Source organism: Canis lupus, chromosome 5, assembly GCF_003254725.2.
Source record: "Canis lupus dingo isolate Sandy chromosome 5, ASM325472v2, whole genome shotgun sequence".
In the NCBI taxonomy this organism is placed as follows: Eukaryota; Metazoa; Chordata; class Mammalia; order Carnivora; family Canidae; genus Canis; species Canis lupus.
The window spans coordinates 79,312,453-79,338,547 of NC_064247.1; the positions used below are offsets into that span (position 1 = coordinate 79,312,453).

Genomic DNA, 26,095 nt, shown 5'->3' on the forward strand with positions numbered 1-26,095 from the left:
AGAAGATGATATGGTCTCTTCAGCTCCTTGGAACTCCAATGTTTAGAATGCTAAGAGATCGGGGTGATAACACCCCAGCATGATGGGAAGACTGAAGGGAGATCAATTTATAAAACTCCTCCAAGAAAGGCAAGAGGGAACTTGAGCATTTTGATCATCGTTACTAACAGAGCCACTACCCTGCCTTGTGCACATGGATCAGACAAAGCCAGACTTTCATCCTGGAAGGCTGTACACGGTGCTGCACAATCCTCTCTGAAGGAGGAAGCCTGAGGATGGTGCTCTGACAGCCGGCATCACGGCCCTTCTCAGCCCAGCTCCCACAGCAGAGCCAGTCAGATAAACCAAAAATCCAGATGTAAGGGTGTGGGCCATATGTGGTCACAATGCACAAAACTTCAAACTTGGGGCCGGTTTAAAACAACTGTCAGGAGAAACTTCTCCTCATTTGCCTGGCTTCAGCATGTCTGGAGGAACAGTGTGTGGAGCTTTTACCTTTCTCTGAGGCCTCGTGCGTGGGCCACGGCCAAGGGCAGATTTCCGGACCTATCAGACCAATTATTTCACAGGACATAGTAAGTCCTTAGTCTGATGTTCCTTTTATTTCCATTACTATCTCATTCGATCAGCTTCTAAGTGTAGTGACAGGACTTGGCTTCCTTCCCGTGAGAGTTCTATCCTGTCCAGTCCTTATAGCCTAAAAGAATTTTTTTTTTTTTAACTAATGGCTACAATACTTTTTCTTTCTTAGCTTTAGGCCATGGCTCCTGGTCCTGCCATCCCAGAAAATGGTGACTAATCCCTCTCTCTCATTTCTATGGTTACCTTGAAGGTATTTATAGACTGCGGTCACTTCCTCCATAGAAGCCTTTCTTTTGGGAGGATATAAATTACTTCTTATGTCAGACCACTCGAGTTTGCTCTTCCAACATTCTATCATTTTTGTGGCCTTTCTTTTATTTCCTCTACATTTTATTTCCTTCTTAAACTGTGGGGATGTGAACCACAGCTGACTTTCCAGATGTGGTTAGAATCTGTTCGGGTGAGCTGAACAATGCAATTGCCCACCTGATCCCCTTGCCATACACCCTTCACGCAAAAATAGGATTGGTGGTGCCATGCAAAACCCTATTTAGTTGTCATTCGCTCTTCATCTTAGGTGTTTCTCAGACACCAGCTCTGCAGTTAAGGAGTCTTGCTCTCATTTGGATCTGGCTGCTTGCATCCATGTTTGAGTATGAAATTGTGTATTCATTGCGACCGCTTCTCATCCTTCCGGGGCAGATCCTATTTCTAATCGATGCAAGTCACCTGGCCTTTTTAGTTCAAACCAAACCTTCTGTGGTGTGTGTGTGTTTCTAAGTCATCCAGTCTGGCTAATCGCAAAAAAAAAAGAAAAAGAAAAAAGAAAAGAAAAGAAAAGAAAAGAAAAGAAAAGAAAAGAAAAGAAAAGAAAAGAAAAGAAAAGAAAAGAAAAGAAAAGAAAAAAAAGAAATCTAATGATTGCTAACTATCAGACACTGTTAGTAAAAAAAGTCCTGCTTTTAGAGGATCTCAAGGCAGCTTGAAGAACATGCCCGTTTTACACCCTGTCACTCCTCTCTGTGGTGATCTGAGAGCACTGTTTTCCCTCTAAAATCAGAAGTACCTGGTTTTGGTCTCAGCTCCGGCATCTGGCTATATCCTGCTATCCCAGATAAAGGATTCTGAGTCCCCAGACCTACACCGATCAATGTGGTAGCCATTAGCCACATGTGGCTATTTAAAGCTAATGACATTAATCAAATATGTTAACTGAAATAAAATGAACTAAAATCAAATAACATTTAAAATTCAGTTTCCTGAGCTTCACTAACTTCCAAGTGCTCAAGCCACAGTTGCTAGTGTCTATCGGATAGCACAAATATGCAATGTTTTCATCACCACAGAAAGTTCTAGAGGGCAGTGCTGCTCCAGAAAGTTGGGCCCTACTGCTTCCCCTTCTTTATGTTCTATAGACCTCACCACAAGGCAGTCATTTCTTCTCTCCCTTGTATACATTTTCAGTTCTCATCAAAGTTTTTCTCAAAGAAGATGGTGAATAGCTGGTCCCTGCCTTCACTCATCCAGATAGCACTCACTGACCACTGACTATAGGCAGGCCCTGCTCCTGGATCTTGGAATAAATAGTGAACCAGGGAAAGTCCTCATCCATCTGTGGTTTCTATTCTAGTGAATGATAACACAACATATACAATCAACACAACAAACAATCTACAATCAATACACAATAGACAAACAAGTATATATACTAACGTCTTTGGAAAGCTGTAAAGAGGGGAAAGAGGCAGGGCATGCAGGGAGGCAGCCATCAGGGAAGGGTTCTCTCACAAGGAGGTATGTGAGCAGACACCTGAGCAGAGGGAGGGGGTGAACCAGGTGATGCTTTGGAAGAAGAGTGAGGGCCAAGGCCACAAGGCAGGAATGAGCCTGCCATGTCTGCTGCAGTAAGGGCGGCTGACAGGGCTGGAGAGAAGAAAGCGGGAGAGGGCCAGAAGAGGTGAAACCAGGTTTCGTAAGGCTTGAAGCGTATGCAGTTTGGGGAACCCTTTAATTATGACACAGAAAATAAAATTCCTAATATAAAACTGCTCAGGGACCCTCTCAAATCTCAGAAAGGACCTGTGCCAAATGAGGGCCCATGAAACTTAGACTTCACTCACCTGAAACTAAAGCTCCTTCTTGTGGAAAAAGATGTCAAAGAGATGGAGGTGGGAGCGAGGCACAGACTAGACTTGTCTGGTCTTATAGAGCATGAGAAGGACGGGAGCCATGGGATGGGGTTTTGAGTGCAGAAGAGCCAGGCTCTGCTTTGCATTTTAAAACATTTTTTGATTTATACTTTCCCAGGCTTCCAAGCAGGAAATTGACACCGGAAACAAGGACAATGGAGGAAAGGAAGGAGACTAATGAAGTAGGGGGCAAGAGCTAACCATGCTTACACCAGGATCAAGAGCGTGCAAAATGGGAGGAATAAGCAGTGGGTAGGAGGGCACTTTGAAGAGAACCTGCAGAACTGCTGGTGGCTTTGCTGTGTAGGTAACAGAACCCTCTGTTTGCAGCTGAAGGAACAGAAAAAGTGGTGGTAGATTTTACCAAGAGGGTTAAGCACCAACTTTGGAAGAGAAAATGAGGAGTTCAGTTTGCCCACATTCAGTTTAAGCTGCTTTTATGCATTGAAGCAGAAGTGCTGACGAGCCACTTGGTGATATATATCTAGAACTCAGAGGAAAGAAGGGCTTAACATACACATTTGAGTGTTATCTGCCCACGGATCGTATTTAAAGTTATGGCAGTGGATGAAAATATTTAGGGAGTTAATGTAGATGGAGAAGAGGGTTTAGAGTTAAGTTCCTGGAGACTCTAACATTCCATGGAACAACCCTCCTTAAAATGGAAAAGATCCTGAGCTTTAACTGTTCTCACTTTGATTCTTTCCCCCTTCGATTCATGGGCCAAAACTCTCCAAAAGCAATTCAGGAAAGAGAGGACACTGCCTATTTCATTCACTACAAAATCCCCACGGCCTTGCCTGGCACTGGCACAGACTCACTAAGTATTCAGTGAAATGTGAGCTCGGCCCTCTCACGGCCTCCAAGCTGCCCTCACCGTCCAAGCTGACTTTACAGTGGTCACCCCCATGACCCCCCAGGGTTCCTGAGTTTGGTGGCCCAGAGGAATTCTAACCAAGACTCATATGCTCTGTTCCTTGTACACGTAAACATCTGTCTCACCCCACACCAAATCTTCTTGCTATCACTGTGCTCACTGACGATGCTTGATTCTAGGGAATAAAGATGCTGTTCCACACATGCCCTCCGAAGAAGGTACCGTTTGGGAAGGGCACAGGCATGCGCCATTGAGCTCCACAGCTGGAGGCACTGATTGCACGAAAAGCACCTGGGCACGTCACCAAGCCACAGATGGTGACTACGCGCGACCCCAGTTGATGAGAGCTGGACAGTGGTGTTTAGTGGAAACGGCTTTGGAACTCTAAGGAAGCATTTGGATCTCTAAGGATCCAGTGAATGGATACAACGGATTCTTGACTTCCGTGTATTAATTGTTCCTCATCACATTCAATATGTAGGTACACCTTATAGGTTTTGCCTCCAAAACTTATCTCATGTGCATTTACTTCCCTCCGCTGCCAGTGCCTGGACCTAAGTCCAGGTAGCACCTCCACTAGAATCCTCCACTAGCCTTTGGAATGCACCCCATCCAGTTTACATGCTTGCCCTCGTCCCCATTTCTCTTCTTTGAGTATAGACAGAGCCCAGGGACAAACCGGATTTAAAACACCAGATTTTGGCAAGTTAATTTTAAAGATACTTCTCTGGGAAAGGGCAGTTGACTATATCCTCCTCAAGTTTAGCACGCTCCCTTAAGTGAAGCACCTTCAACCCTGCTTTGCCTGCAGAGAGTTCTTTAAGGATGCTCAACTGAAGCGCCCGCTTTTCCTTCTTCCTATTAAAAATGGTTCTCGGATGCTTTTATTCTTAGAGATGCATTCTATTGTAGCACCAATATAGTTACATAAGCGCATCGTTTCATGCTCTATTCACCTTCTGGATCTTTTAACCCGACCCCTCTCAGCTGAGAAAAGAAATACTATGGGTTTAAATCTATCTGCTATCAGCTGCAGTAGGGCAATTCTTACCCTAGGGCCCCAAACCCTCATTTCAGATGGACTAATCCAGACCTCTTTTGGTGGCAATGCTATTTCCTCTGCTACCTGGTTTGGCTGTGTGCTGAGCCCCAGTTATATTTAGGCAGTGGAGGGGAAAAATAGGGATATTAACCTCTAACACTGATGAAAATAATAGCCACAATAAAATCGGGATGAAAAACGCAGGGGTAGTAATTATTCTGCTCTTACCTTACCCCAGAGGAAATAGTTTTCAGATAGAGCCTTAGGAATTTGTAAAAGGTCCCTCTGTTTGGGGTTTTATAAGGCAGGTGGAGGGGCTATCTGGAGACAGGGGGCAGTGTGCCAGAGCTGCAGACAACGTGGCACTAAGTGACGGGGCCTGCAGTAGAATCCCCACTCCTCTCCCTCAATTCTTCAAAGGTTGAAAAATCTGAGGATGCAGGCTCTTGGAACCACTTCCCTCCTCTGTTCTATCTGGCAGCAGCCTAGTGTGGAAAATATACTAGGCTATATTTCAAATAACCTAAACCAACTGGCAAAAAGTACTAAATTCTTGCTTTTGTGTCTGGCTCTTAAATTCCTGCAGACCTGACTTAACAGACAAGAGAGGGTCATAAAACTGAACCTGTGAAACAAAAATAGACCTTTCGGGACTTCTCATACACACACGGCAGGGGTGCCAAAATCGCTTTCATTTTTTTTGTGTTTCCAATTGTGCTGTGCTCCCTTGCACATGCTCGAGTGCTTGAGCAGGCGTCCTTCTAGGCACAGTGTGCCCATCGCCCATGTAGGAGGGACGGCGAGGGTTTACACTCTTGGGGTCCCCTCTTCCTGTCAAGCGACTCCTCCTTGATATGACCTGTCCATTTCTATAATTAATTTTAGGGACCCAAGCCGGCACATAGTTGGTTCTGTATGCTGCTCTAACTGCTGTGCTTGGAAAAGGCTTTATGCTTTGAAGTTCTCCTCATTCAGAAATCAAATAATTTAAATCTAAAAAAAAAAAAAATACACAAGTGCCTTCTGGCTACCGATGACAGGGAGTAGCAATAATAAAAAATAATAATAGTGAAAATATGCAACCGCGTTAATGCCAAGGACCTAGGGATGCAGGAGACAGAAATGAAATTAGAGGGGAAATCATGATATTGCTGAAGTGCTGGAGTGCTGCTCTCACACTAAGGCCAGGGGGATTGGGATAAGGTAAAGTTAATTGCATTTCCAGATGACAAACCTCTCACCTCTGAACTGAATGGCTCTTTATAAAAGCTATCAGTAATAAACTGTAAATCTCAGCCATGATTGCAAATAAAGGTCATCCCTTTCATGCTGCCACTTTCCTGGGCCTTATTACATTCCCGCCTGAACCGCTCTCACTTCTTAAGGTGTGCCAGCTGTCCATATATGCAATCAGCATGGCGCGCTTTATTTTTTTTTTTAAAGCATGACATTATCGGATTTACATCCTTGCACATTGTGCAACTGAATTGGGCCAATCCCCTTCTTCTGGAAAGGAAGGAGGCATTCGGGGGGGTGGGGGGGGCAGGATTACTCTTCATCTTTTCCTATGAATGGAAAGGAGGTCCCGCGCTGCCAGGGTTTCTAAGGAGCAACACGTCCCATCTCTAACATATCGGTTTTAATTGCTATAGCCCGGCCACACTTTTCCCTTTCTCGGTGTGCACGGCAAGGGATCCCCATCTCTCCCCATTCCCTGGATCAGCGAGCTTCCCTTAGAAAGCTGAGTTAAATTCATTCTAATGCAACTCAGGAAATATTCATTCATGTCCTCTCTGTTGATGACAAGTCCCCAGATCCTTTTTTCTCAGTGCGTATCTCCAATTCTGTCAACAGTAAGGATGGCAAATATTTGGCGAGCACTTGCTGTGTGCCGGTAGAGGGCCGAGCATGTGACGTGACCTCATCTGATTCTCCACCCGCTGTGGCCGGTCCCATTTCACCTCCATTTTGCAGATAAGAAAACTGAGGCTAAGGGAGGTTATCGTGTCAGGTGTCCTACCAGTGCAAGTAACAGAAATGGGATTTTTTTTTCTTTAGCTAAAGGATACCTAAAGCACCCTGGGAAAGACTGAGAAACAATAAATGGTACAAAATGGCAAAGCCAACTGGTGAATGCAAAAGTGACCTCAGGAGTTCTCTCCCAGGAAAGAGAGCACATGCTGAAAGAAACCTCTGCTGGGGAAGAGGAACCACACACTCCTACACAACTCTGTTCCAGGAGATAATACACTCACCACCTCCCTAACCACTGAAGGGAGTAAAGCATTAGCCCTCAACCCAAAAATGAAACAGTTCCAACTCTGCTTCTGTTCTGATGCCATTTATCCACTTAGCCGTTCATTCATTCAATCACCATGTGGCAGGCAAGACAATCACTTAGTGAGATTTCAGCTTCTCTGTTAATTTACCTTCCCTTGCCTACCCAAATTTTGTGTAATGAATAGTGAAAATATTTTGCAAAATAATAAGTATTCTTCAAGGGCACATTCAAAACCACAATAATCCCCTGAAGGTAGCAGCAATGTATGTTCTTCTGTTTTAAGCAGGCTTATAATTATTTTCAAAAATCAAATAGGGAAAATCTTAATATGTAGGAACAGCCAGTGATACATTTGTTTATGACCTACTCAGAGCAATAATCATTTCCCCGTGTGTGTACTTTTGACCATACTTAATGCCAAAAGATTTACAAAGACCCATAATACCTTGTCTTTGACTTCCAAGAGTTAAGTTTCATCTAATTAATGAAAATAAAATGGTAAAGTGCCAATGCAGGATTTAATCAATAGTTCAAAATAACACTAAGAAATCATGTCAGTACAAACAATAATGAAACAACTTGTACCTGAGTTCAAGGAAAGTCAAGGTCACATGGGAAGGAGATCCTCTAGATCTTGAACAGCTATAGAATCTTGATTAGTGAAAGGAGGACATTCTCATATCAACTAATTTAAATGCAATGTAGATGATGGTAAGAAAATCTCTGAAGGAGAGATTCTTCTATAGAATATTAATCATACTTTCTAAATGGACAATCCACAGGTGAGTGAAAAACGAGCAAAGCTACTAGCAAACTCTGGGGAGATAAGCTATAGCTTAGTGTTTTCTCTGGACGTCATGGAACTCATCTTGTCTGGGCCCCAGAAGAGGCATCTAACAGCAATCACCAGGAGCCGACTAGCAGAGTAGGATACGGCAACCTGTGTCTCCCATTTTAAAGACAGAAACCGGCAAACAACTGTAGCATTACTGAGTCTCCCAACGTTTGCAAAAGCTTATCTTGGGAATTCACTTTTGTCTTTACTGCCTGTGCTCAAATTCACACATTGAAAGGCCACCGGAGTGAAATCAGTTGAGTCCACTAATGCCACTTGGAATGACACACAATTCAAGTATAATGACTGTCTAGAAGTTAATTTTTAAGTGAACGAGTGTATAATTCTAAAAAGAAAATAGCAGTGAAGGAAGAGGAGGAGGAGGGGGAGGAAGAAGAGGAAAAGGTGGTAGCATTTCATCTAGGGATGTGATTGAGAAGAAAATCCAAAGAACGGGATTGACTTTACTGGGTCCTAAAATCCTACACACTGTTCATTCATTCTCTCATTTACTCTTCCATGTCTGCCATGTGGAAGATGAAAAAACTTAGGTCCTATAAAGATAAATAGGACCCTGCTCTATGAGGACCTTACACCAAATACACATGGAAACCTGAGACACAGAAGCACAGGTCAACAGTGAAAGCAGAATTGGAGCTATACTCTTACCATACGGCAACAAAGGTCACCTCTGATGAAACAACAGCCCCCAGATTTCCTGAAATTTTCTTCTCTGTCTTCACCCAACATAGACCTCCAAGTCGTGACTAGAGCCAACGAGGCTCATGCCAGTTGAATTCTGATGTCACTCAACTTCCTCTGTTAATTGTCTTCTATTGTGAATAGCTTCCTATTTTAGAAGTGGATATATATGTAGACTGCCCCTCATCAAAGGCAATGTAACAGCTAAGCATTAATACTATTCCAAGGCTGCCTTTTTTCTGTACCCATTTCCTATTTACAAGGAAGTCACTAGGTACACATGAAAGAGAATATCAGTTACTCAATAACAACCATGAAGAAGACGTGTATAAAAGCAACAGCTTTCCCTTTATCCATATTAAAAGCTTTAACAGTGATTAGGAACAAAACAAAAAGGGATAACTGGCTTGGGAAGATGAGATTAACATCATTTGGAGTCTTTGGGGGAGGCGGAGGTGATGGCCCCTTACAGAAAAAGTTTGCTGACTCCATCTATAGATTATAATCAGGGTCATAAAAACTTAGGGCAAGAAGGAATCATCACCAACTGGATCCTCTACTAAATACAGGAGGGAATCTGTCCACAAAGTTAAGAAAAGCTCAGCCAGAGCCCCATTGGCCAGGGCAGAGTCCTAGTCACTACAGAAAGACCCCCTTGGGCCAAGAATCACGCTTCGGGGGCTCAGTGGGCAGCTGGCTCAGGTGAAAGGCAGCCCAACATGCTACTACTCCTGTCTCATTTTCAAACCTGAATCTTGACACTTACAGAAGAAAGGCAAAGCCTGAGCCTCTATTTTGTCATGGAGGTGAAACCAAGGACCGATACTGTAGTGACCAAAGAGCACAGTGAATTCTAACCCTTTTGGAGTCACAGACCCCTTTGAGAATCTGCTTCAGGTTATGGACTTTCTACCCCCAGGAACATGTGTAACACATGTAAAAATTTTCAGGCAACATTAAAGGGTTCAATTATTCCCTGAAGCTCACTAATGAGTAGCAATTTCAGAACCCTGATTTAGGGTATGATTAGAGGTAAACGTTCAAACCTACTTCTTTTCTTCTGGTGGCAGATACTAACCTGCTATCCTTCTTCCTTAAGAATGTGAATGGCCTTGAGCGGCGCTGAAGCTCTAGCAGCTCCCTGTACATTTGTGGCTCTGCCACGTTTCCCCACTCTCCTGCAACTAAAGTCAAACGGCTGGGTCTGGGTCCTGGTCTTTAAGCAGGAGTGACATGTCCACCTGCTAGGCAGAAGCATTAGAAACTGGCATGTGACACTCTGGTTCCCTCAGCACTAAAGGAGGCTCCGTGTTTCTGACTCTAGGTGGACTGCTCCAAGATCATGGCCCTGAGAGCCTAGGTCCCTGACCTACTGTGTGGAACACATCCCCAGGCACAACTACACTGAGTTAAATTTGCTAAGTATGCGCTGTAAATTAGGAATAAATCTTTGCCATGTTCAGCCCCTGTGAGATGAGAGTTCATCTGTTACCGTCATGTAACATATTCTGAAATACGGAGGGTAAAAAATCTTTAGAATACGTAAATCTATAGGACTACCTTCTTTCCCAACTTTAAATGCTGAGGCAGCATGAAAATGCTAGTTGCCAGAGAGAGAGAGGCACTGAAATGGAGGCTGTGATGGGTAGCCTCGTGCCTTCCATCTGTCTGAGATGCTCACTTCCGCAGCTGCCAAGAGAGTTAGCTGTGGAAGGCTCACAGCTGCATCTCTGACCAAAGGGCACCACCCCAAACACAGTTCCCATCCTATGACTGTTAATGTGGGTGTACAAAGACCCAACCCCCTCTCCTTGACTTGAGACAACTCAGATCCCATGGGCCTCCCAGGGCCTTTCCATGGGATCAACGAAGGCCTCTGCAGCCACAACATCACTCTTTGATTCCTTCCTTTGCCCAATCCTGCTTCCTCCTCAAGAAACAGTAAAAATTCTTTGTTGTTTTATTAACCTGAAGGAAATCCAGTGGGCAAGAAGTGTGTGGCCTACGACATTAAGGGCAGTTTCCTGTTTTATTCTAGAAGACTGATGAACTATTCGTTTAGATCCACAAACATTCTGTCAATTGTTAATCCACTGTAAACCAGTCAACAGTATTAATTGCAAATAATAATTGCTAACATTTGTGTGCCTGTAATAGTTTAAGGACTTCACATGTATGAACTCATTTAATCTTTGCAACAATCCAATAAATAGTTACTATTATTAATAGTAAACTATTACCAAATAACAGTCACTATTATTATCCCATTTTCCACACACAAAGAAAGTAAAGTTAGGTGATCTTCTCAAGGTCATGTAGCTAGTACTAAGTAAGGCTAGACACAGGGCTGTCCTAGGTACTATGCTCCACCTCACCCTGGACCTCATCTATTCACTTTACAGTGTCCCCACCAGGTTGGTGCTATTCCTCAAAACAGCAACTTGACAAAGTTGGGCTGTGGTTAGGAGGCAAAGAAAGAAAGGAGGCAGGTGGAAAGAGCAGGAAAGAGTGTTCTCTAGGGGGAAGACTAGCATGTGCAAAGCCTCACTAAAAACATGGTGAGGGGAGCAGATCACAGGAAGAAGATGCTTGGCTGTCTTGGAGAGACGGCAGGTAGGGGAGTCGCGGCAGGCACACATCTGGGCCCTGGAATCATAGAGAGCTACAGAACCTAAGCAAATGACTTACCTTCTCTGAACTTAAATTCCCTCATCTCTAAAAGGAGGTAAAAGAAACAACATTTCAGGACCATCAAGAAGATTAAATGAGAAAATGCACGTCCAGTAATTAACCGAGTGCCTGGCACCCAGAGAGCACTACGGATACATATAATCATGAGTCGTTCCCTTAACCATGATCGAAGAAGAAACACAAACAAATGAAAAAGACAGATTCTCACTTGCAGAATTGTTTTTAAATTTACTTTTAACAAAATAACCCATGTAATACAAGGACTTCTGCAAGGCCTCTAATGAGGAATAGCAATTCCTTGCTGCACCCTCTTTCCAGTCCTGATTCCTGCTCCCCAGAGCAATCTTTCACTTTCTATTCTTAATCGTTTCTTCTGGTGTCTGCCTCCACATTTCTAACTAATCTGCTTTTCTTTATGTTTCTTGATTTTGGTTTCTTTTTCACTACTATCTCGTGACTTCACACCATGGAAAACGAGGATTCGGATACCTTACAACCCCAAGTATGCACATGCACATGTATATACACTCACGCCACTCTTTTGATATAGTTATATAACTTTTTTTAAACAAAATACTTGCTGTCTCCATTGTAATTGTATTATTACCACATAAACATTCTTCACACATAAGCTCTGTGGTTTATTATAGTTACAGTTCTTTTCTGGCACAACGTTTTTGTTTTTCCAGGAGTTAGTAATGTTCCTGGGTTTTTTTTTAATCTGCTTGGTTTTCTACATATGTATCATTAATTTATCCCCAAGTTCTCACCACTTATGAATTTCTTACAAATATGTTTAAATACATCAGAATATCCTAATCATTTTTTTCCCTCAGAGACATCCTAGGACCTGTAGTCCAGGTTGGAGCAATAAGACCTATATCTCTATTTTAAGACTTCTGCCCAGCAATTATCCTAAAAAGCCTCTTCCCCATTATCCTAAGAATTCTATTTGCCTATTTGCCTCCTTCTAGTGTTGTCTATTTTTTGCATCTTTATTCTTTCTTTTTTAGTTTTTTCCATCTTTACCAGGAAACTACACCCTTTGATAACTTTTTAAGAAAAGGTACATGGGAGGTAAATCCTACATCATGCTGAGGCAACAATTTGATTGGTTCTTAAGTTCTACATTGAAAATAATTTTTTCTGATTTCCAGAACTTCTACCGAGAAAGCTGATGTCAGTTGGGACTTTTTTACTCTCTGAAAATTTTAATCTTTGTATGAAATTTCTGCCATATTCACTTGTTGCCTGAGTACAGGGGGTAATATTCTCATCTTGAACTATCTTTTAAAAATATTATCCTATTCTTATTTCATGGATGTGGCATCTTCCCTTGTCTGAATATCTTAATTTTGTTTTTCTCTGCTTCTTCCTGTCATCAAGATAAAGTTTTCCTTAAGTGTCTAGGGGAACACCATCTGTTCATTTATATTTTAAAAATAGACACTTTTTATAAAGCTGTTGGAAGTTCCCTCTGGGGTTGATGTTCTCTGTATTCAGGAAGGGATCTGGTTGTTTCCTTGAAATCCCAGCTTACAGTATCTGTAGATCTTTCCTTTGAATGGTCAACTCCTTAGAAAGGAACCCCCCAGTCACCAGCCTGGAGATGATCAGCCCAGTCAACAATGTTTTCCAACCAAGTGGCAGACAGGAGCAAGGATAGGTCACCACCATTCATGACACAGACTTCAATTAATCCCCATGTGCAAAGAATAGAAGCCCTCACTCATGCCTGATTCCCAAAGTCAGAGCCTGTTCAGCCTCAGCAGAACTCCAAGCTTCTGAGAAAATTGGGCAAAGGGGTTTTCATTTGAAGTATAGGGTGAGTGAATCTAGAAGATTACTTTTCTTTTATCCAACTTCCAAGTTCTAGAAGATTACTTTTCTTTTATCCAACTTCCAAGTTCCAAGTAGTTCTATTACCAGCCCTACCCATTCCCACACCTGCAGAGACAGCCATCATCTCCAACAGCAGAACCTTTATGTTCTAGCACCTCGAACTGGCTCAATTCTTGACCTTACCTTTTGCAGACCTTTGGCTCCATCCTTCTATTATCCCCTAAATCAGTTACCATCAGTCCAGTTATTTTTTAGCTTCCAAAATTTTGTCAACATTTCTTATCTGCCATCACTTCCTCTTCTATGTTTGTGGTCCTCATGATTTTATGTTTTATACTTAAACTGTCACTTTAGTGAGGCTGAGAGCATAAAGATAAACCTACATGTTCAAGCTGCCATGTTCCTGAATTATGTCTTTTGAGGAGACACCTCCTGGTGAACCACTTCCATTCTATCATTAGAGTGTTTGCTCTCTGAAATGCTAAGGAATGATCACGACTGATTTATCCAGTGCAATATCAGAGGAGAAAGCAACCAAACAGTGTAAACCCTTCAATAAAGCACAAGACATGCTATGATTAAAACGCACTCAGGAATCTGTATGGTGGGTGCAAGCACAGATCAACCTCCGCAAGCAGCCTCATGTGTCTCATTGTGAATGGCTGAGGAAAATTGATGCCAACAATATAAGTACTGATCAGCTCCTGGGATGTTCCAAGGAGTGGCATGTTCTGTATCTCCTGGTTTCATCTTCTCTAATATCTTCATACAAGCATTACCAATTTGGGAGAGACCTGGGTTCATTAAGTATTCAAGCAGCATTTGTTTAGTCTTGGGAATGAAAGGAAATAAGTTTCATGTAGCTTCATCTTAATGAAAGTTTATTATGTTGTAAATCTGATGTAATTTCAGGGGCTTGCCGCCTTGCATGATGGATGCATTATCTGGCCTAGGAATCATAAGAAGTGACTTCGTAATGTACTCACCACAAATCCCAACATTGAATGGACCTACTCTATAAATCTTCTGCTTAAATACTCTGTTTTCTTAACGCGCATGTATGCATGTCTGTGTGCACACACGTGTGCTGTGTATATTTTTTGCATCAGCCAGAGGTCCAGCAGGAAGCAATTTGCACACACTCAAAAGGGGATACTGAGAAGGGTTTAATGAAGGAACTGTTTGCAGGGGTATGAGCTGGATTAGGGAAACCTGAAGAGATCGTGAAACAGCACCATAGGGCTAGCAAGAGCACAGGAACCCTTACCACCCCTAGGCCTGAAGGTGCCAAGAAGGGTGGGGTTGCCAGAACCTGGCAAGAGTAGTAGTTGTAGGAAAGGGCTGCAGACAGGAGCTGTGGCCTTCAATAAAGAAACACAACCAATTCTGAGACAAAAAGGGAAAAAGTCAGAAGAATAAATACTAGGACCTCACTTTCCCACTGCCTCCCCTATTTTTCTACTGAGCCCCCCTATTGGACAAACCAACGTAGAAGCTGCAGGACAAAGGAAGGATGTGTTGCATTTATAAAGGTCAAGTCCCAGGTACAGAGACTGTAAAATACCCAGCACACAGGGTACACTAGAGGTTTTGTATCCTCGGGCCCCTCTGAAGAAATAGGAATGATGGAGTCAGGATCAGAAGTAGGTGAACACCCAAATCAACAACAGGCTTCTATGGTTATGTTTTATACTACTATTTTTTGCTTGTTACGTGTTTGCTTTGCCCACTAGGCTCTAAGTTCCAGGAGGTGAGGGGCCGTGATCTTTTGTATCCCAGCCCAGTGATTAGCGTACAGACACCTAGTAAGGACTGAACCGCATTTAGAGAAATCACACCAACAATGAAAGAGTTCAGCTTCTCCATCCACAAAATGGGAATGCAGAGACTAGGGAAAGATACCAAGCTACACAACATCATTGACTCCAAAGGCTGTGATCTGTATGCTCAAAATGCACTGATGCCTGGAATTAAAAGAGCTAAAAGGCATTTCAAATATCATTATTACTTTTACTGCCACTATTGTAGACATGTCCAAACGGGATCATATGTTCAGGGCGTTTCTGGATCGTAGCAGAGTAGCTGATCTGTTCCACAATAAATGCATCCCAGGCAGCAACTGTGTAGTCAAAACATAATCAGTCAACAGAATATGCTTCTCTGGCCTCAAAAATTTCTCTCTCTCTCTCTCTCTCTCTCTCTCTCTCTCTTCCTTTCTAAAATGGACGCTCAAGCCCTAGGCAACATAACCACTGAGGTTTTATTATAAAATACATTTCAAAATAATGGTTGCAAGTCTTGGAAGCAGAGAAGATGAAAAAGAAGAAGTAAACAAGGCCTTTTTCTTCTACTAAATGATAAATTAAAAGCAGCACTTTGCTGTTCTGCCTCATTTATTATTACATTGCGCTCTCGCTGCTAGAGTTAAGGTTGTGTCAGCGTTTCCATTATAAACCCCTATTTTCAAGGGTTTATAATTCAGCCATAAAAATTTGCTCCAGGCTTAAACTTGCCATGCAAAAGGTCTCATTGTAGGACCAAACTTAGGGACAAATTCAAAAGAGGGAGAAATGAGGTGGTTGGTCTGAGGTTAAAAATGGGAACAACAACAACAAAAAATCGTCCTAATTGGTGGCCCTTCTCTCAGATTCCAAATGTGTCCTGAATCTTAGGGAGACATAAAACACCAAAAGGAGATGAGAGAGGGAATATAATTTTTCACTGCTTTATGAAAAAAAAAAAGACATTATAGGCACAAAGTAGGACTAGATGCAGATACATTCTAAAAGCCAACCTACAGCGTCTGCTCCTGCATTTACCATTTACACATAGTTACTGATTAAGAAAACTAGATCACACATCCAGGTGTCCATTCTGTGGTTAGTTTTTATTTTACAACGACCCCTGTAAAAATGTGAAAGATGGACACGTGGGACTCACCAAAGCAGAGCATTTCTGACCATGAACACTATTTTCTTCCATTTCTCTCTTTCTGCTTCCAAGGGTACCATGTGCAAAGTATCTTCATGTCAGTGTCCCAACTCCAGTGAACTTCTAGATGCTTTGTGTGGCATCATTCTGCCTCTGTGTACATTTGAGTCACAAATCTAAGCCTGATGGCCTTACTCTGGTAGTGGGTGTCCATCTTTATGAGAAATTTATTTTCCTGACAGGTTCAACTGTATCCAAAATGCCAGGAGACAGACACCAGCTTACAGGAGCAAGGGCGGGGCGGGGGGGGGGGTGGGGACTCTGGAGTTTAGTGTGCCAATAAAGCTCTGCCAAATTAGGAAACTTACCTCGAAAGCAGAAAAAAAAAATTTTTTTTTCAGAAAAACTATTTTGTGTGGGCACTGTCTACAAGTCAGAACTAGAGAGAACCTGTGTTGCCTACAGGTCTAGAGTGGCTGTCAGGTAACACACTGTAATCCTTGGAGAGCTGAGCTTCCACTCTAATGTTTGGGCCGAGAGGGCTCTGTGCTTAAGTTTAACTCCTAGATTTGAAGCCAGATGTATTGATCAGCAGTTCTCAAACTTTAGTGTACATCAGGATATCCCCACCACAGAGCTTCTGACTCACTAGGTACATGGACCAAGAATTTGCATTTCTAACCAGTTCCCAGGTGAAGCTGGTGCTGTTGGTCGGGGATTATATGTGCACATGACTGGTGTAGATCCTTCAGATATGTATTAATAAAAATAAAGGGATGTTATACTATTCCAAATGGTGTGTCTTAAAGCATGGTCTTCTTGGGGCTTTTCAGAGTATCCTAAAATGAAATCATTTGAGCTCATAGAACCCTCGTAATGGTACAATGATCCATAGTTTACAGATGGAAGAATGAAGGGCAAGGGCTTTGTCTGATACCAGGAGATAAATCAATAGCAGAGCCAGGATGAAGAATCAAAATTCCAGACCCCTAATTCTACAGACCAGGTGTGTTCTGACCTACGCTGGCCAATTGGCCAGTCTTCCTAATATTAGATAACAGCACATGCAGGCCACAGAGGCTTGTAAACAGAATCATGATGTATTCAATACGCAGCATGAGAACTGACCCTTGTCAGAGCCATGCGTTATCAAGATCTACTTGATATCTGCACCCACTTTTATTTCATTAAGTGCAAAGTACAGCTCAAGAGATACAATGGGAATATGGGGAGATGAGTTCTCTCCTCCAAGGGCCACCACCATGGGAGTCCACTGATGTCACAAGAAAAGCACCCCAAGAAAAGCTCCTCCAATACAGCTAGGCATCGGGCAGCAGCATCTTATCTCACTCCAGGCAACCACAGAAAGAGCTGGCGATACTAACTCACAGAAATAATGTGGGGAAGGAAAGAAAAAGACAACCGCGGACACAAAAAAGAGGGGAAAGTTTTATTAAGCCTGCGCACGCTTTCCCCGTTGGGTTCACACTAGCATTCGTCCTAATGGGTTCCAGATGTTCTTTCGTCCGGCAAGTAGCTACCTGGGATAAAACAGTAGCCTGCCTCCTTCCAGAAGGTGAAATCGTGGACCTCGGGGCTGATTTACAGTTGAGCTACATCAGAGCTCACAGCGTGAGCGGGCGGCGATCGCGAGCCGGGGGTGGAGGTGCAAAGGCTCCTCGGAAGAGGCTGGTCGCTCAGGGGTTAACGCCAACCTTTCCCTTGAGCGCGGCCTCTGTAGTAGCTAATGAAGGTAATGAAATATGACATGCAGTTTGGCCCTTGACCGCGGAGCGCACCCCCGCCCCTCTGTGCCGCGAACAAAGCCAAAACAGATGTAGCGACTCCTGTGCGGCTTGGGCTTGACGTCCGTTACACAGAGCAGGTCGCCGTGTGCATTCCCGGAACGTCCGCGGGCGCTCGCCGCGCTGGCCCAGAAAGATGCTGCCTTTGTTTGTGAGGTGCGGGGAGAAGGGGGGGACAGAGGCGGCGCCCGGGAGCTTGGGCCTCTGGAAAATCACGCCTCCGCCCCGGCTCTCAGCAGCCCCGCACCTGCACCTGCGGTCGCCTCCTCCTGACCCTCCCGTGTAAATGGAAAAGCCAAAAGGCAGGATGCCCTTTAGGGGGGGATCGAGGGGCAGCTCTGCTTCGGAAGCTCTCCACGACTCTGGCTTCCGTAGAAGACTCTGCCTGCGTGCTTACTGCCGACTCCGGGCGCCGAGGACCCGGGATGGTCTGAGTACTTGTTTCCCAAAGTCACCTGCCTGGGTCGCAGTCGACAAGGCAGAGGCAGCAGCTCTTCGCCAACAGCAGTGGCGTTTCAGGGTTTCTAACGTCAGTATCGGTGCAGGCATCCCCGTGCAAGCGGACAGGCCTTGAACAAACACACGCTTCTTGCAGTAAAAGGTGCGTGGCGTGGCTGCGCTGCCAATGCTAATTGCAGCTGCACTGCATCTGGCTCCTTCACTCCTGGGGGCCACTGGGCCACCTGACTGGGGGATTTTTCTCCCGTCGGGACCTCCAGGGGTTTTCCTTACAGAAAATTTCATCAAGGGTTGGCCTAACATACCATCTATTCTTTCCAAAGCATCAGACCTAACCGGCAAAGTCAGGTTGAAAAAAAAAAGAAGAATTGGAAGATAGGGAGGAGGAAGAATCCTGACAATTGATAGCCTGTTCCAAAGGTTATTTATCATTCTCAGCAGAAACACTGACATGTGCCTTTTGAAAGGGGACACTGTACCTTTAACCTTGAATCAGAACGCATTTTTAATTTGGGATGCAAGGTGAAGTTCAAAAATGCATAGCCTTTGGGTGGTAGTTGGGGGGAGGGGTGTGGCTGGATTTATTTATGAGACGTGTGGAAAATTTTGACATCACATGCTAGAGCCATTATTCACATGTTACATGACATAAGATTGGCCCATTTAATGCAGCAACATCACATAAAAAATTTGATTTTGTCCTCTGACAGTAGGCTGGTCCTCTGCTGCTCACCCTCCTCCACCTCCCACCCCTGAAATGTAATCTTTTTAGGTTAAAGGCCACAGGAAAATGATTTAAATAGGCTGTGGCTTTCATCAGACCCTGGAAACCCGGGTTTGGACCGAGCTCCCTCCCATTAACAACAAGCTGCAGGATGGTGGGGATACAGGGCTTGTTGGGAAGGGGTATCTTTTGTAAGAGGGGGCCCCAGCCTGCTCCAAACCCCTGTGAGCCCTCTACCACCACAGCTGTTTTCCACAGGGTACGGAACTGGTGGGGACTCAGAGCTGCTCATCAATTTTAGGAAACATCCACTCCTAAGACTTATTAGCCCAACCTTTTGTCCAATCATGCAAAGACATCTGAGGCCTAACAAGAATCAGACCTGGAGGGTAAAAGACACCCAATATTTTTAGGCTGTGTCAGCCTTTATTCAAAGCACTGTTACTGCCACAATTGCATTTTATGCCCATAAGACAATGCTGAGGGGTGCAGGGACCCCACTTTGCAAATGGGAACAGAGGCTGTGAAAGAACAGCCTAAGGTCAGACACGTACAAGTGGCCAGTACATGACTCGAGCTCAGGCCTTCTGACCCAAAAGCCTCTCTTCTTTCCTCTTCAGCTAGTTATTCTATACTGTACCTTTTTGGCATTTGCCAAGTGTCTGTAAAGGGCCAAGGACTGTATTGGGTGTTTTTATCTCATTCAAACTGAGTTTATACACTGCATAAAACTCTATTGTACAGCCCACATCCAAACTCTGTGTCTTCTGCATTGGAATAATGTCATGGTGTGCAAAGGCTCTGAGCTAAGTTCCTAGACAAATGAAAAGAGGTGGCCTTCATGCTCTTTGTTGCAAAAAACCCAGTACCTAAAACTCAGGCTATAATGAACGCACCCAGGATTGGGTGACTACATTTTTATTTGCAACAAAAGAATAAGTCTCGCTCAATGTTTGGAATAGGTACTGGCTTAAGTGAACATGTACCCTGTGCTGAAACCTCTGGGCATCAGGAGCTGCTGGCCAATGGCCAGTGGAAGTGGGGAGAAGCTGCAGACTCTGACCACAGTGAGGAGTCTGAGACAAAGGGCAGACACCCTGAGCATCTGGCTTTGACGCACATGCTGGGAAAACTCTACCCAGAGTCCAGAGGCTATCACTGTGACTTTACTCTGTCTGGAAATCTCATTGCTTGGGTAAAGCAGATTCGATCTCTTCATTTGGAGGACCCACCTCCTGAGGTAGCCAAGCAAGCTGTTGAACAACTTCTATTTTTATGTTCACGACTAAGATCTGAGACAGGATCTCAAGCAAATCACAAATCAGAGCCAGACTTAGTTGGTTCTTGATGAACCCACCTCTCACTACCTCTTGGTTGGTGAGAGGTGAAAGAAACAGAGAATCCTTCTCTGTTGTTAAAACCTCAATCAAATATATAGAAAGGAAATGAAAGCACCAACTTTAACTATCTGCAGCCCCCCAGGGTCACAGAAGCATTATTTACAAGAGCCAAGACATGGAAACAACCTAAATGTCCATCAAGTGAATAGATTTAAAAAACTGTGATACACACACACACACACACACACACACACACACTTTCCATGGAATATTATTCAGCCATAAAAATGAAGAAACCCTGCCACTTGCCGTAACAAGGACCAATCATGAGGGCATCATACTAAGTCAAGTCAGAGGAAGAAAAATAGGGTATGATCTCTCTTACATGTAGAACAAAAGAAAAAGAGAACTCAGAGAGAAAGAGATCAGATTTGTGTTTACCAGGAGTGAGTAGGGGGAGGGAGAAATGGAGAAAGGTGGTCAATGGCACAAACTTGCAAGTTACAAGATAAATAAGTACTAGGGATGTAATGTATGACATGATACCTGCCACTAATACCGCTCTATGATATAGAGGAAAGTTGTTAAGGGAGTGGATCCTGAGTTCTCATCACAAGGAAAACCAATAATTGGTTTGCTTTTTTCCTTTTATTTATCTACATGAGATGATGGATGTTAACTGCAGTAATCATTTCACAATATATCCAAGTCAAACCATTTTGCTACACACCTTAAATGTATATGGTGGTGCCTCTCAATTATATCTCAATAAATTAGAAAAAAAATTGAATCTCCCTTTAAAAAAGAAATATACCCACATTTAACAATTGTTTAAGACTAGAAAATCTAAAAATAAAACCCCAGTCAAGAGGGACACAATGTGTAAGGTGTCCCGTAAGATCTTAAAGAGCAGATATAACCACCACCTATGCTGAGCTCTTCTGCTGAGCTTCCAGAATGACCCATTCCCTGCTTTGATAGTGATATTAATCCCTTAACTAACCCAGAAGAGTATATGGGACTTTATTCATTGACAACAAATGTTAAAAAGCGTGAGTTAAGAGATTCTTCTGAGTATGACTGAAATGCAATCCTGCCTGGAGATGGGGGAGGCGCTAGATGATCCCTCCCGCTTCCAATCAGGTTTTGCCTAATGCTGCTGATGCAAGTTGGACCCTATAAAACTGTCTATATTTAATGCTTTGATCTACGAAATCAGCAAATTCATGGGCTCAACCTAATACATTTCTGAGCTTGGTAAATAGACCAGTTTAACATTCAACACTTAAATGAATCACAGCAAATGGAGAACAAAACAGCTTGGAGCATTATTTCCAGTGGAAAAACGTGTTACATAATGTTGTGAGCATATTATATAACAGGTGTCTAATTTTCTTTTGCTTCTGAAATGCAGAGCATAGTGACATTTTTTTTTATTACCCGTGCTTAGAAAAAAATTAGCAAAAAATACTACAAAGTAGTACCAAAACCATTAAACTTTTTGCACAGCTATAATCACTTTAGGAATGAAGATGAAGTTGAAAAGACAAGCAGAGAGACTTGGAAGTATCAAGTCAACACAACTCTAGATGCCTCCACCCCCTGAAAATATAGTTCAAAAAAGCAATGCTGCTAGCAAAAAGATTAACCAATTTCCTCATATTCTCACTGTTCCTTCTTACAGCCCATCATCCAAGGAGAACAGGCCATGCAGTGGAAAATTACAGTTTTCTAGTAAGACAAACCAACCACAGCTTTGGAGTTTTCGTTTTAGAGTAAGCACGCATGTCACCCAAGAAGAGAAATGCCAGCAGGATCTAGAAGTCACCCAATGCCACTGAAAAGACGTAAGGACCTGACAAAGCTGTAAGCTTCCAAAGGTCTCAAAAGACTGCAGTCACCTCTACATATCCTGGTAATTGGAGCGCATGGCAGGGCATCAGCAGGCCAAGGTCAGCCAGAGGTCATGGCCCCTCTGCTGATGGGTTCCATAATGGTCCAGATAATGCATACTTGGGGGAGAGAGCTGACACAACTACATAAAGAGATGGAGAAGAGGATGCAAAGCTGGCTCACAGGTGGTTCATGAAATTCTGTGGGTAAAATCATTTTAACCCCTTCCTTGCTGGGGCTCTCACAAGTCTTTGAGACACATTATAAAGCATTTCCAGGTTGAAGAAATATTACAGAGAAAAAAAAAGAAAAAATCCTCTAAATACTGTCCATGCAGGCTGGTTGTAGCAGCCAATGGAGCCAGAGAGAGGGAGAGAGGGAGAAAGAGTCCACAAATTTTAAAGAAGCAGGTTACATATTTGGCATGGCCTCATGACCTGGCCCTATTAGGCACAGTCTTCACTGCATAGTGTTTCTAGAACTCTAGAACGTGACAAAAGGCTAGGGACCTAGCATGGCTCAATGTTGAGGGTTGTCAAAAACCAAAAAGTCAGCTCCTTGGAGCTTATGGTCCAGGGAGGCCAGTGGCAAATATAAATCAGAGATGGCTGAAATTTTCAAGTTTGATTCATTGTGTGACAATGAAACACAGAAGCCAACCAGTGTGGCAGTGTGGACTGGAATAGAACTAGACCTACACTCATGGTGGAGAAAAAACTCTAAAAATGTCAGACACGTTTTTGCTGGCTCTATGTGACCCTCAGTTTCTTCCCCTGAAAATCAGAACCATAAGAATTACTGTATGGCTAAAATACGCTAGTATCTATAGGCAAAGCCTGCTGGCAACAGGAAAACTTTCAATATCTATAAGGTATTAATATCACCCCTATCACTGTTACAATGTACATCCAACACTGAGTTCTTTTGCTTGTTGTTTTACTATTTATTTATCCAGCAGATTGGAAAACGTGGCCTTGGCTGACATCAGAATTCCTCTTAGGAAGAGAACAGTCTTTTTGAGGAAAATATCCTTGATAAGGCACCTGTGGAGAAGGTGAGATGCCAAGGGCATGTGTCAGAAGGAAACAAAGAAAGTAGCTGAACTGAAATGCATTCAAAACAGATTGGAATCTGAGGGAGGCAGACAAGTAAGGAAGAAAGGGCAAGAGTATAAGAGAGTCTTGGAAAATGGTAAGAAACAGGAACTGAGTTGAAAAAGGAGCCAAGTGGTGATGTGGGAATGCTCCCATCCTACCAAAGTGCCAGTAATCTACACACCGCACACACGCACCACCCTGGCATGAGTGGTTCGTCTGAAGAAGGAAAAGGAAGACGGCCTCATTCCTTGGCTGCATCATACATCCCAGACGACAGAGGGGTGTGGAGACAATTTCCAAGATGAAATGATTCAGCAGAAGCAGGAGCTTGCAGGACAAAGGGAACCACAGGGATGCATAAGCTCTTTGGAAATCTGCAGAGGTGCTGTAAAGGGCCTCCTTATTTTTACACGGGATATATCTGGAGGTGGGGGAGGGGCTTAGCCATCTTTTCGAGAAATTAGGACACTAAAACCCTGCTTGACATCTGAGTTACAAATGGTCTGCTAATATTAAGTAATCGGAAACATGCTCCCAGAACACAGCAAATTCTCCCTGTGTCCATTGTCCCCTAAGGGAAGCTCCAAGCACCAGGTGTCTTCAAAGTTTCTACTGAATCTGATGTGTCTGTTTAAACTCTGTGGGAAAGTATAGAAGCCAGCCCATGTCTAGACTCCTGGTGAATGCTATACTATTCCAGAGGCACCAACCAGGGAAAGTGGGGCTATCTTTCTTTTCTTATAGGAAACTTGGACCTACATTCGCCAGGCAACCTTGAGAAGCATACCTCCTTTCTGACCCTCGGTCTCCTCACCTGAAAATGGCAATGACTAAGAGCCACTTCAAATGATAAAATGATTAAATGAGAAATATCAATAAAATATTTTTGAAAATGGTAAGATACTGGGGCACCTGGGTGGCTCAGTTGGTTGAGCATCTGCCTTCGGCTCAGGTCGTGATCCCAGGGTCCTGGGATCAAGTCCTGCTTCTCCCTCTGCCTGTGTCTCTGCCTCTCTCTCTGTGTCTCTTAAGAATAAATAAATTAAATCTTAAAAAAAAAATAAAGAAAATGGTAAGATCCTATTTAGGTGTAAATGATCAATGTCTTCTTTAAAACCCCATAGCCAAGTTCCCAAGTAGGCCCATGTTGTGATTGCAAACAACATTTATGTACGGCTATAAAGAATCTACTGAGAGAACTAGAAATGTGGCAGTTTCTTTGACCTTCCCTTTAGGGCCGCATTCTCGTCCACAAAGGTGGATAAGGGAGGAGAGATGTTCATTTTGCTCAGGAAGTTGGTACAGGCTCCTTATGCACTTGTTGCTTCCGTGGATCCTCTTGAGACAGCTTAGACTTCACGCAGAGCTTCCCACGGGAAGAAAATAGCCTCTCCCTTCCTCTCAGGAGGAAGAAGAACGCAAGAAGTGACTTGATTTGACTACGTTTCTGCCTTAAAACCTCTTCCACAGATTAGGAGATAGAAAAGGATAAACCCCCAAGTCAATCTTCTGTCACCAGGTATTGAAACTGTTTCTAGTTAAGGTGTGAAGGATACAGGAGAGGAAAAGGATTTTATTCTCCTTGTTAATAGAATCAAAACACCCAATATTGATTTTTGCCCTTCATTACCAAACAATAAGAATAACAGCAACAACCTAATGCAGAAATCATCAGGGGGAGGATTATTACAGCCTCACCAGTCAGAGGAATGTATTTATTAGGGGCTGTGATCATGGTGCAAGGGTGTTTGACGTAAATTACAGCAGCAATTTATGGTCTGGTTTTTTTCCCTCTTTTTTCTCTTTCCCCCCGTTCTGAAGCCCATCCAGAAATCCTACTCAGGCCAGTTAAAATCAGAATAATGAAACACCAGGGCTCCTGCAGGCCTGCAGCCCCCGGGCCTTTCTCAGCTGGCTTCCCAGGACATACAACCAAGGCAATGTCAGCCTCCCAGCCACCCACCTCCAGGCGCCCCCAGGTACTTGCCCCGGAATCGGGCAGCAGGATCAGAGCCAAAGTCCATACCAGACCCACAGCCGAAGGAGAAAAAGTGCCCAGCCTCCCCGGGGAGTGCCCGCCACAGGGAAGGGACGCTTTGCTTCCTGAAGATGATTTCTGACACGCTTTGACTCTATAAAAGGCCCATCAGCTGGTGCATCTCCTTCTTCGGCCACTTGCCAGTCCTGGTTATAAACCCACAGCTTCTCCCTTCAGAGTGCAATAACTACAATATCCTAATAATGAACAAAACCAATATCAGTGACACTGCCTGGAAATAAATGTTACCACTTAGATTCTAATAAAAGAGAAGTTGGAACAAGTTGTACCAGGTGCCTTTTATTTGTACTTATATTCAATTATGTAGCATATGTTTTTTAACGGAATTGTTAAAAAGGGATTTGTGTATTTTCAGGGCACTGCATCTTTTATCCTAACTGGTCAAATGAAATTTTTGTCATTTTAGGCTTGGGCCCCTATCTCTGGTAATTTAACAATGCAAATCAGCTCAATACAAGGCCACAGGTATTTATTAAGCCCCTAGCATAGGAAATGACCAACACATACTTTCTGAAGAAAGAAACAAGACAACATAATCCTCCCTGGTTGGGAGACAGGTTAAAGGGGTATATATGTGTGTGGCAATAAATCCTGTTCCCCAACAGATACTGGTCCACCAAAAGAGTTGTTCTTCAATCTTTACTATTCACTGAAGAAAAAAAAAAGATTCCTGCAACTAACTGCATCAACCAGGAGGTACCCAAGAGGACTCAGACCAGAAAATCAGGGCATATGGATGCAAGTTT

At 43.4% G+C, this 26,095-nt stretch overlaps 2 long non-coding RNA genes across 2 annotated transcripts; both read left to right on the top strand.

Annotated features, from left to right (window-relative positions):
• The first annotated feature begins 437 nt into the window (after positions 1-437).
• On the top strand, positions 438-4,733 carry LOC112646566 (uncharacterized). The gene is made up of 3 exons (XR_003127695.2): positions 438-575; positions 2,890-3,078; positions 3,828-4,733. It is a non-coding gene; the product is annotated as an uncharacterized LOC112646566 (long non-coding RNA).
• A 12,856-nt stretch (positions 4,734-17,589) lies between these two features.
• LOC112646565 (uncharacterized) lies at positions 17,590-25,600 on the top strand. The gene is made up of 5 exons (XR_003127689.3): positions 17,590-17,725; positions 21,985-22,378; positions 23,152-23,247; positions 24,035-24,185; positions 25,112-25,600. It is a non-coding gene; the product is annotated as an uncharacterized LOC112646565 (long non-coding RNA).
• Positions 25,601-26,095: the final 495 nt, after the last annotated feature.